Here is a 13257-nt window from a genome sequence, read left to right as displayed (position 1 = left end):
ATGCAAGGTGTTTTAATAGATTTGGATTTTATTCAATATATTACGGTTTACGAGCTTTTGTGATAGAAAAAGAACAGCGGAGAGTTTTGAAGTGTGAAGGAGAGGTATATGAGGAGCGACATGTGCATACGAAGTGTAGGGAGTATTTCAACATAATATTGACAAGGGGTGAAGGTAACCCGCGAAGAGTATTCCCAAGGTAGCCTTGGGACAGAACCATTAGGGAACCCCCCCCCCCTCCCAGGAGCTGCATCATTGTCAGATTTTTCATGTTCATTGTTAAGGATTTCAAGCATATATAATATATGTTAGAAGAGTAATTCCTTTAAGTTTTCTTTCAATACCTCTCATATCCCCTCTTCTGGTTTTGCGGGAGGGAGGTTGGAAATACTGCCTTTAATCCACCCCATCCCTAAGTTCATGGTTTCTCTCTTATATGTAATAGTTAATTCCAAGGGCGTAGGAACCGGGGGGCTGGGGGGCGCCAGCCTCCCCCAGTGAAAAATATGGGGGGCGGAAGTATCATTCCGCCCCCCCGCTCCGCAAGTCAAAAAACCCCTTTTTCTTTTCCAAATGAGAAAAAATCTCATTTGGAGCACCAAATTGCATGTAAGGCCAGGTGAAAATGCAAAATTCTTTACAAAATGGTGTGAGAGTTAAAGTGTGCTATATTGCACCAAATTGCACCTGAGGCCACCTGGAAATGCAAAAAAAATCCTTAGACCCCTCCCCAGGCCGGCCATCAGTCTTCAGCCCCCCCCCCCACTCAAAAGTACCTTCCTACGCCACTGGTTAATTCAATGTTCGGCTATAGACTATATCAGTTCTCTTCCTGTGCATAATTATATACAATACGTTCGCGAGTGCACCTTCCTGTTATGTGTACCATCGTCCAGATATGAACGTATGCAGGTGTCTCTAATGAAATATTATTAAGTCTACTTTAAAATATTGTTTGATAGGACTTTATTTATACTAATTCGACATGAATTTTTTTAGCTATTAAAATGTAAAACTATCGTCAACATCGTCAACATCATGATTGAATGCGTGCAGGTAACTTAAGATTCATCAACTTCTCTATCTCGTACTCGTAATGGGGTGTACCTGCGAGCTCTTTTTGGATAATAAATAGCCCGAAGTGTAAGATGATGCAAAAACAATTGAAGAAAAAGATTGGGAATTGTTTTGACGCCGTGAAATGAAGCAGATTAACAAATTCTGTGAACTTTTGACTTTATATTAGTATATATATAATTCAAAGACCATTTTAGTCAGATTTCAAATACTTGATATTTGACGTAAAAGTATATATGGATATACACAAAGGAATATACACAACATTGTTTAAGTAAAACATAATCAAATTAAAATTTATCAGTCGTCTTTTAAGGTATCGTATTTTTCCAGTTTTAAAAAATCGCACCATATTTTGTCCTCAAGATATTTTCTTTCGTATTTCTTCAAAAAACAATCGTTTATTTTTATATCCTCTCATATGTATGGAAACGTGAAGCGCCGTCAAGATGTTAAGATATTTCTGCAATTTTCCTGCAAAAGTTCATCATTTTTCCTGCACATGTTGAAATGATGACATTATAATGCGAGCGTACTGACTCATTTTGTTGTCATTTTTTTTCCCTATAAGTGATCAATTTATCATATGCTGCAAAATATTGAATTAATGACTTTCTTGTGTAGTTCATTTTGTTGCAAAATATTGAATAGGTGAAATAATATATGATCAGTTTTTATCATTTAATCGATGACATTTGATAAATTATCCTTTTGCCATTTTACAGCAAGGAATTCCTCACTTCAAGAAATTCAAGAAATTGTAATTTTGTTACAAAATGTTAGCATACAATTAATAATATTGTAGAAAAAGTGTTTAATCTTTACAGGAACATCTTAAAATTTTGACGAGACATTAACGTTTTCATACATCTGACATATCAGATCAGTTAAAATAGTTCAATACATTGTTTTAATCTCGATCACAGTTAAATACTTTAAAGGAAAAACAATAATAAAATTGAGAGAAGAAGCCCTGGTCGGCATAATATGTACGTGAACGTACGTCTTCTTTCTATTATAACACATCGCTGTGTTTTATCATCTTCTCCGCCATCTTGCAACTGTATTTTACTTCAAAACTAATTCCGGTTAAAAGAAATAAGTCGTTGCTTAATGTGTTTTGTGAAGTAAAAGACCCCGGGAGTCTTTCATTTCTTTAGCGAGCATGGCTGGTTCAGAATTGCTGCGGTAAGTACTTGCAAAGTCAGTTCCTTGAGGTTCCAGTCATCCAAATTATTCCAAACAGTGAGGCCAGGAAATGTCTCATTTACGACAAGTAATGGGACTGCTAATTGCTCGTTATAACTGAAGTAACATTTATATGGTTGCATATTAACCTCTTCATACGGTGATGACGGCTAAAGATAACGCTTGTCTCCTCCGAATTTCGAGGGTTTGCGTGAAATATTTTGTCCGCGATATTCCATGGCAAGCGGTTTTAGGTTAAATACGGTTTGAAATCTACAATGTAAATGATATAGAGTACGTGAGGAAAACATGGTCTGTTCTTTAAGTATCATGCATTCACCTGCGCTTAAACCTTCTTTCTATTGTAACACCTGACAAATCTTTAGTGAGTATCGCCGACTTCTGCAGAAAATAAACAGAAACGAAGTCACAGAACTAAAATAGTTTTCCCAGATGGCTATAAAATGACTTGTCTTACGGTGTGGATTTTGTGATAATACTCAGCTTAGTTTTCTCCACCCTAACATAAGCCGTGCACGTGTCATCGCTGATATCTACAGGAAAGGGCTGGGCAAGGTTCTCGGTTCAAGGCATATTTCATAATATCGTGAAATGACATGTTAGCACAATTTGGCGATATCGGAAGAGCTACAACCAGTCGAACAACATCTTCTAGCGATCCCACCCGTTCTGGTCACCCGTCTAAAGCCCCTTGGTAACGAAGGATACAGTTCCCGTTCTACATCATCGTACAACGAATTTGGTTTCAAATATTCTTTAATAGTCTCAGCTAAGTACTCCTCCAAATCTAAAAAGCAGAAGAAAAAGAAAAAGAAAGGCGAAACATTTACTGGGTGGGCAGCTTTAATAATTATAATTTTTGCCCAAACAGTGGCTATTTCTAATTTACTGGGAGGGAGCAATGTTGGATTTCCTTATATCAATAGAGTTATATAATAGTGATTTCAACATCACTAGACAAATCACTGCCGATGCTTTTCTTATGGCAAACAAAAATATATATTGGGCGTATTAAAACTTGTTGTTCTCATATCATTCAGAATTCTATAACATAGCCACAGTTATATAGGCAACTATATCGTCTAGATTATGTAAGCGGGCTGTGGTATAAAAGCTAATCCATCGGACGAGAGTGACTTGTTTACTCTCAATTTATTATCAGTACAGCTCGGGTTTCGAATTCGAACCTCTGTTAATACTGGTAATTATTTAGTGTAATCTATATCAATCTCTAAAATATTTAAATCCACGAGCAATTCGTAAAACTTGAGAACCATTAACGTATGTATATATTCTCATTATGTCAAGTTACAAGTGGATCCCGGTTTGGTGGTTTTCGTTCAGTTAGAAACTTGCAATAGCCAACATTTTACAAACAACTTCAAAGTAACCAAGAGCACTACACCAGTCCTTTAGGATTTCATGTTTCATTCGAGCTTATTTATTATCTACGTTATATCTACAACCGACTCGTAAGATTAAACAAGGCAAACAGTGAATGGAATTCTTATTATTTGAACAAAACCAGTTTTGGTACATTTCAAAATTTCCACTCAAAGGGGTTCAATTATTTCTCTCCGTCAACATGTTCGCACATAATATGCAATTGCAAGTGAAAACGGAAGGAATTTCCTGGAATACTATCGAAGTCGAAGGATGCAAAAGCCCCTTAAATACAATTAAGCTGGGGTGACTTATGTGATCACTGGAAGGTGTAACATCAAGTGATGTATCCGGGTTCTTCCGAAAGGGAATAAATAATGCACGTGATATTGGTTAAAAGGTTGGTGAGCGACCAACAGTGTGTTTGTACTATGTATCTGCGAAGAACAGATACAACGCATGATATTAGCCAATATGCCATTCTCTAGGCAGTAGTTCGGGCAAATTTCTTAATAACACTCTATACTGTCCGTATCATGCTTCAAAACAGTTGTACTGACAGACTGTCAGTGACAGTATGAACAGTTCCTAACCTTACTATGATTCTAATGATAATAACACTCTATACTGTCCTCTCATATTATGCTTCAAAACAGGCGTACTGACAACATGAATATTTCCTAACTTTTATCTGATAAAAACATGATATTCGTAAGCATATCATACATATACCTGACAGAAAAATTGTCCCAACCGGTTTCTCTATGAAATGAACATTGATTAAAGCTTTGAATTCAACGCATGATATTAGCCAATATGCCATTCTCTAGGCAGTAGTTCGGGCAAATTTCTTAATAACACTCTATACTGTCCGTATCATGCTTCAAAACAGTTGTACTGACAGACTGTCAGTGACAGTATGAACAGTTCCTAACCTTACTATGATTCTAATGATAATAACACTCTATACTGTCCTCTCATATTATGCTTCAAAACAGGCGTACTGACAACATGAATATTTCCTAACTTTTATCTGATAAAAACATGATATTCGTAAGCATATCATACATATACCGGTTTCTCTATGAAATGAACATTGATTAAAGCTTTGAATTCCCTCAATACCTAAAACCGCCAAATTGCCACGGAGATGGCTGTGAGTTATCATACATATTCATGGAGGCCTTGGCATCCCTCTGTATGTAATTACCTGTTCCGAACTCTTGGTTTAACTGGTCATCTTCTGAGTTAAATGTTGGTGGTATGTAGCCTCGTTTACCATGTGAACAGATTTGATAAACAGCCCTGGATAAGTCCGGCCCACATAACCTTATTGATGCGGCTTCTCTTACTGCTATCAACACACAGAAGATCCTTAATATTATGACTGTGGTAGATTGGGTCGTCATATTGTTCACTTTCTTTCTTTAACTTGTGTCTACATTAAAAAAAGAAAATGGAAGAAAGATTAGAAAGACTAATGAGGGGAAACTGGAAACTTTGTACCTAAATGGACAGTTATGAAAACAAATAAAAAGTGTGCATGGATTGACAAATCAAATGAGAGCATAAACCAATATGTCATGTTGAAGATACATAGCCTGAGGAACGTGTTCAATGTGAAGGAATATTTTCAATTTGTTGGAAATTGGAAATAGGCCTAGTTATCGTTTCCATTAAGCATTTGTTAACCTTGTTAATATTGTCAAGAATCGTTAAGTTTTGACAGCGGTTTTTCGTTTCTGTAGATGATTGTGCTCAAAGCGAACTGATATAAAGTACATTCTCATGATGTGAACGAAGCTCGGAATATTAAAAGGATCCTCTTGAATTTAGAGGGGTATATCACCGCCCGCACTCTCTTGCCCCCCCCCCTCCCTCCTCCACACCCTCTCTATCTTCCTTGCCGACACTCCGACTACCGGTTTATCGATCAAGCACAAATGCAGCTGCTTAGTATCAATCAACAAATGAGTTTACAGTAAGAAGGCGTGAGAAACTTAATAAATATTGAGAAACCAACGTCAGAGAACTTTGCTATTGTGTCAACCTCATTACTAATATCAAGTTTCATGAGGTGGTCTGTGGATAAATATTATGTTGAGACACAAATGCTCTTATTATCCCTCAACAATTAAGCTGGTAATTATTTTTGTGGGTTAAATTCTACGCGCAAAATAAAATGTTTTTCATAACGATGAACCCCAATCGACGAGTATGTTATATGCGACCTATAAAGTTTATCACGTCGGATTTGTTATATCATGATAATTACAAATAACAATAAGAAGTTAAATCTATCTTTACAATAACTTTTACCAAAATGGAGGCATTCTGAGCGTTTACCATTCATTGCTCACTGATATACTTTTCCCTGTTTCAGTGTTAGTCTACTGTGCTTCGCGTTCAGCGGACATTTATATCGTTCCGCTAGTCAGGAATGAAAGTCCTGCAAATGTAGGTCCGCATAAAAAATATAAAAAACACACCACGAAAGTTTCTACTCGCCTGGCATAACATATTACTTGTATCTATTATCTCACCCAAGCTTTGTTTTTCTATGTACTATGGATTCGAATAGTTCAAAACTATTTTTACGACTTCTGCGGCTTCAATTAATGAATCAAAATAAAAGTTGTGTGTATATATGTGACCAAATAAATTATTAGAGGAAAACGTACTAATTTTAGACCCAAACTTTCCTCGAACTATTCTGTACACTGACGTACAAAATCCTCGATTTTAAAGATCCCTCCCGCTTAAGACATATTCCTGTAAATGTGGGTTCCTCACCGATACAACCAACAAAACCTACCCATCCCTACCCATCCGCACCCATCCCTGCCCATCCCTGTCCATCCCTGTCCATCCCTGCCCATCCTTGCCCATCCCTACACATTCTTATCCATCCCTATCCACTCCTCCCCCTTCCCTCTTTACACACACAACTATTTGAAGAACCCTGGTTTACATTACTTATAGCAATTGTAGTTTCATCACTCCTTAAATTGTCATTACTTGAAGTCGTAGATGTCGTGACAAAAGTTAAAAGTTAAATATGTTTTTTTTCACTCCACTATGAACGCAAATTTATGCAGACATTTTACATTTGGGTAATATAGAAACCCAGCTACTTTACATTGAAAACAAAAACTGTTCCAAGACAACATAACTATGGATGCATATCAGATGAAATATTTAAAACAACTTGCTTGATTAATTTTAAACATACTTTAATACAAGATCGAAAACCCTTCGTCGTATATAGGTTTTAACTCAGATGAATTTGGCCGAACTAATATAAAGCTGTTACTCTACGCAGAAAAAAGGACAGATTATCTAACAACGTATACAGGACATATGATCCGGAAACTACCGGTAGCCATTATCTATTTCATAATCTAAAAGTAAGGCTATTTGCCTCTTAAAAGTCTTTCAATATTTACTGTAACTTCCATTACCAGACAACTATTGGCTGTAACATTGAAGCATAAAACTGGATAATATAATAAACAATGTAAAACAATGAAATTTTCTTACCAGGAATTATAGATCTGTTGAAGTATCAGAAGAGTTGTTTTCCTTTTGGTACAAAAACAGAGAGATAAAAATATTATTTAAACGAGACTAAATCGTGACAGTAACTCAAATAGCTTTCATTTGTCACCATTCTCCAAAAATAATACCGAGTCACGTGGTCGTGCGTCCGTTAGGTTCGAAGCGAAGAAAAGTTTTCTAATTGAGTGATTTGCCTCGCTGTTTATATAGACAGATATTTGTATGTCGTCATGTAGTAGGCTAATACGTAAATGCGTTTGGGGGTTTAAGCTTTAATGAGATTGGCATCAGGTGTTGTAAAACGACCGTATAATTAAAGAGTATTACAAATATCATTAGATCAGAGAATGGGCGATTTGAATAATCGCGCAAACATATTAACCGAATAACAGCGGAATGATACGATTACCCGGGGAATAAACATAAGAATTCGTTTTCTACGGTTTGCCACCATGATTCACTAAACCTATACACTGAGTATTACCCGCAAAACAATGTCAAAACTGAACAGCCATAAAGAAGTTTCCATCAACAAAACGTTACAGAGTATTGATTAGAGGGTATTTATTATAAAGGGTATATGATTGTAGGGTATTTTTATATATACAGGGTACATGGTTATAAGGTTTTGATTATAGTTGGTATAGCTATTCAAAGATATAAACATCTTGTCGCCCATATAGTTATATGTAAGATGATTGATAACATGCAATACTTAAAGCATCAGTTTACAAACATACATTTGTTTCATTATTTAAAGCTACACCTGACTAAACAAATGTATATGAAGTGCATTGTAAATAGATATTAGTATCAATTACATAGATGTAAGGTCGACATTTCGAGACTCTAATTTATACAAGTTTCTAGAAAAATAATCTCGAAAGTTGGAGAAAATAGACAAAAGTTAAAATAAAATAACCGAAGTTTGATATAAATTCTGGTCGATTTACAAAGTAAAAATGTCGACCTTTGCTTTCGACTTTCTACCGACCGAAAGTTTTACCTAAGTTTGCATGAAATGAATAAAAAAAATTAAAAAGATTACAATTTGAGATAAAAATGTAGAAATTTCGCTATGACATGTACCCAAAAAGTCGTATTTTCTAGAATGGATTCGAATATTTGTATGAAAACATCAGATTCTGAGAAAGGAAGTTGTAATTTTGAGAAAAATAGTTGTAATGTAAGGTAATAAAGATACAATATTGCCCAAATTTTGAGAAAAATGTTGAAGTTTGCTTTGTCCCATCAGGAGCGCCGTATAGCATCTACTAAAATCCTTCCTCTGGAAGATTTCAAACCGGTCACATCACCCCCTCCCCTCCCCTCCCCCGTCACATATTGGTGGCTTCCTAAGCCACGGAATCACTATTAAAAACTCAACCCAAATATTTCACCAAGATAGATGTTACAAGTTTTGTGTGCAATAGGCCTGCAACCAATAAAAACAGAAATAGCGAGTGATAAGGACTTTAACTGATTGAAAAAAGAACGATTTGAAACAAAAAAGTTACAATTGTTATACAATAATCAGTAAAAGAAAAATTTACATGTAAGAGATTAATTTAAGAAAAAAAATGTCTACGGAAGTTTCGCCGGCCAAGTATACCAGTAGTTATGAAAGGCCAATTATGCAAACGTTTCATAATAAGACGATATCAAAGTTTTCAGGGGGGGAGGGATAAAGTATATCTTAAAAGATAATCCGGCATCTTAATTCACCAAAAATCACACAAAGAACAATAAAATAAAGTAACTATTTCAATGGTTTAAAAATTATAGAAAAAAATTCTAAAATTTTGAGATCACCACTCCACATATCTGAAGTAATAAAAACAAATATGGAAGCTGAAGGAAATCTTTTGCAATTATTACAGAATTGCTTCCGGCCTATGAATAAAGATAAATTAATTATGCATAGAAAGAATTATAAGGATAACTTCACACATGCCTCTATTTTCTCGCCATTGGCTATACTGGAAGACAACCCCTATTTTACGGATTAAGTGAAAAGGTGATTACTTTATCAAGGTTAGATTCTTGGCTCATCTGTAATTATCAATATCTTATACATAATTATGTTATGCTTTTAATTTGTAATGCACTTTTTTTAATTGAGTACAGTAGTTATAAATGAAGGTCACGGAGAAATTGTTGCATAAAATTCGAAAATATTTTCAGTCATGATTCCTTACAGTGAACAGAATTTCTTTATGTTTATTCATTTTGCCAAAAAAAAACGGGTTTAGAAATGACATCTGGAATATTCTTCACTGCCTTATTCATTAAGTATATTTTAGCGTAAAGTGAATGGAATCTGTACAAACCTCAGATATTTTACCTGTTTCCGATAACCGAATCTCTTAAAAATAAATACGCCTTAATGTGACACATATAAATATATTTGCATATAGATAGGTCTACCTACATAATGATATATGTACTTTTATCACAAACAACAAATGTATTTCTTAAATATTTATTTCTATAGAGTTCAACATTATTCTAACAGTTTTATTATTATTTTAACCATTTGTGTTATTTCTTGTTGTGAAAATATTTCAGGATAATATAGTCATGCATACGAGGTTGCCAATCTTTTATTATAGACTTCATCTTACGTAGATTCTTTATAAGTAAAAACAAATTTCTGCAGTCGTAATAAAATTTAAACAAATAACAAGCCTATATATCCTTTAACTTATTAACTTAACCCTTTCACATTGTTCCCAAATATTGACTTCATATTTCTTTGCTCAAGGTTTCAAGTTTCCTTAGGATCGGATAATATTATTTTATGTGGAACAAATTAAAGATGAAACTAGCTTAATCTAACCGCTCGACTATGTATACAAAAGCGGCAAATAACCTTTAGCGAAATCTGCACCAATCAAGAAGCTAGGGCATAATGCAACAGATGAATTCTATAATTAAATAAACAAAAAAGACTAAGAATAAATGTATTTAATATATCTACTTAGGTTTCCACTAACTAGCCTGTCATTCTTCAATAGTTCACCCCCCCCCCCCCACCGGAACCGATTATACAGAATTTATTATAAAAGTAAAAATGTTAACGCCCATTATTAATTGTTGAAATGTATGAAAATAGATTGGGTGATATCAAAGGTTTCTTTTTCAAACTGTTCATTGTTGGTCGCGTTATTGTGTCGGGTTGATTAGAGATTCTTGTTGTTCTATTATCGTCATCACTGAAATGAGCGGTCAACAAATGACGAAATAAGCAAAACAATGAAAGATTATACTAACAAGATGATGTTATACTCAATCGTTACACGTGAATTATAAAGTAAAATCGAGTGTTTTCTACAAACAAATTACAAAGCTATATAGTTGTTGTTTTTTAAATTAAATATAAAACAAATACGTCTTGCTTAGTTTGTTCAATATTAAATATTCCGAAAAAAACAACCATGTCATTGGAAATTCAAACTCCGCATCCTGGCTTAAATATGTTATCAAGTATATATTGTTGAAGTAATGATTGTTACTATTTTCACTTTCTTTTGTTAATCAAAACCCGTTAAAATGAAACGAATGTTATATCAAGTAATGAAAAGAGATTGATAAAGAGTATAGTGTTGCCGCAGTGAAAGAACAAACACGCAACTACTATGGTTAAAGTGGTTGCGTCTGTTAGGCTTAACCCTCGATTAATTGATTATCACAGGATATGTATAGCACTAACTTGATAAACAATGACGAGTGACCCGTCATGTTTGTCCCCTACCCCCCCCCCCCCCCAGCTCGCCTCCTACTTTTAGACTAGCATGAAAACATTTACAAGACATGACGAAGGAATTGAACATAGCCGATTGAAACATAGACAACAATATTGGTAATTTAAGTGGTTTAAATGTTTCCATTTCTCATAAAGGAATGGGGAATGAAACAATGAAACACAAATGTTGTGAACCTTACAAGATGTGTCCAAATAAATGTGCAACTAAGTGATTATTTTTTTACCAAGTAATTTGCTTGTCTACCGAAAATATACTAACAAGTATAAAAACCTGATAATGACTTCTTACAAAGTTACCCCCAATGGTGTTGACAATGTTGTTCACACAAGTTTGTTTGATGCAGCTCTTGTTATCAACCTGAAATCAATTCCTTACGACCAAACTAGAGTAAAATAGGGAAAAAGGAAATGGAATAGAACAATAGCAAAATTAAGTTGTGAAAGGAATGGATAAAACAGCTTACCTCTGTTGGGCTTCTTAATCCAGAGAGTAATTTGACAAAACAATATATCTGTATTGCCTCAGCTAAGGATAACTTCTCAATGATGACAAAGCAACCTACGAGGTGCCTTTTTATGCTTCGGGTCCTACTTTCCATCAATAATAAAGATATATCTAACATAAAATATCAGAAGCCGTGTTAAAGATCTTCGAGAGGTGTTCAGTTATGTGAGTGATCATGGAATTAAATACTTCCTGCCTTGAGTCAAACTCTCGGCTAGAACCAAAATCAGGTGCGCCTATGTATTTGAATTTCCCTCATTAGTTAAAAACTTGTGAATAATTTGGTAATGATACAATTAGGTCCGGTGTCAACGTTGTCAAAAAAGATGTTGTTTAGGTGGAAAATCTTTTCAAACTAAGAAAGAAGGTGACTTTTATCGCCCTGAGGACGATTTAATGAGGGTTACTTGATCGCACTCAATGTGTTGTCGTCTTTAACTTTAAACGTTTACTACTTCTTCTGACACGATTGCGTCAAATAGTTGGTATTATCAAAAAAATAGGAGAATATATTAATTGTCCGCGTTATCATCGCTGGGTATGGACTCTGCCTATTTGGAACACGTCCTGTTATGCATGTATAAATTATACCGCAGATTAGAAGCGGGGAGAATAACGACAAATGTCCCTTATTAGGCATTTCATTGATTCAATATTGTCCTTGCAGAGATGCTCGGCGGAATCTTTCACCTTTACATGAACTGTTTAGCAAATCAATTACAACAATCCGTGCCACTTAATCAACCTGTTCGGTCCAGTTGTGTCACCACAAAACCTAAACTTAAATACCGTCCGATGACGTAACAAAGGTCTTTCTTATTGTTTGTTTGGGTTTATAATTATTTATACTGTTATATGTAGGTGTAACCCATTGTTTTCATTCATTCATCAGATTTAGTATACAATATATTACTCTATACATGATATATTTATTTAAAGACCATAGCCAAGCTAGTATCGTTTCGCCAGGTAAATCCTCCCCTTCCAACGGATACCGTTCCTTGAATTTCAGACAGTGAAGGTTTTTAGCTATACGAGCTGCCTCGAAATTCTGAAAAATGAATCCAACCCTCTTCTATCAGGCTGTTTTCCGTAGCCTGGCCTTTGGTTTGGTGTTTGGTTGCGATTTTTGGGAAATTGAATAGATGTTATCAAATATTAACAAACTATGTGGTTGCAATGAGAAGCGAGGTCAAAAGTCACGTGGTTAAATGTTAAATGTATATTATACCAGTACCAAGTCTTTAGTGACAGGCCAAGTGAAAGTCAGGAGTATAAACCTAGCCTATACTATAACTAGATCTAGCATAACTAAGCCGCACTAGCCTGAACTTACAATGTACAATATTGTGCCTGGCATGGTCCATGATGTGTGAAAACTTGGATTAATTGGCGGGCTTTCAAATTTTCAAGAATGCCCATGTGTCACACAGGATTAGAAGAACGGCGGTAACGCACGACGCGATGACAGCACTTTCTACATGGGAACGTCGCAGTTTTGAGACGCAGTTCACTTTCGCATCCGGGTCTAACCTATAACTTGTGCGCAAGTACGCGCGATATATATATATATACTGCATTGTGTATAGGCGCGCAGCCTAGGTCTATACCCACGGTGTGCTCAAGCGGACAAAGTCGGCCTGTTTATCACGTCACGTGTCTACGTCTAGTCTATGTATAATAACCTTCACATTGCATTTGAATTTCACTGATTGACAATGAGTGGTAATATTTCTAGTTATAAAATTTAGTATAAAAC

At 35.2% G+C, this 13257-nt stretch overlaps 1 long non-coding RNA gene across 1 annotated transcript; it reads right to left on the bottom strand.

The window, feature by feature from the left end:
• Positions 1 to 1233: 1233 nt before the first annotated feature.
• Positions 1234 to 11567, bottom strand: LOC139958780 (uncharacterized). The gene is made up of 4 exons (XR_011789943.1): positions 11458 to 11567; positions 7210 to 7251; positions 4880 to 5107; positions 1234 to 3073 (listed from the first exon to the last, which is right to left on the bottom strand). It is a non-coding gene; the product is annotated as an uncharacterized lncRNA (long non-coding RNA).
• Positions 11568 to 13257: the final 1690 nt, after the last annotated feature.

The sequence above is a fragment of the Apostichopus japonicus genome, chromosome 1 (genome assembly GCF_037975245.1).
Source record: "Apostichopus japonicus isolate 1M-3 chromosome 1, ASM3797524v1, whole genome shotgun sequence".
In the NCBI taxonomy this organism is placed as follows: Eukaryota; Metazoa; Echinodermata; class Holothuroidea; order Aspidochirotida; family Stichopodidae; genus Apostichopus; species Apostichopus japonicus.
Note: the sequence above shows the minus strand (reverse complement) of the source record. Positions and strands in the feature narration are given on the sequence as shown.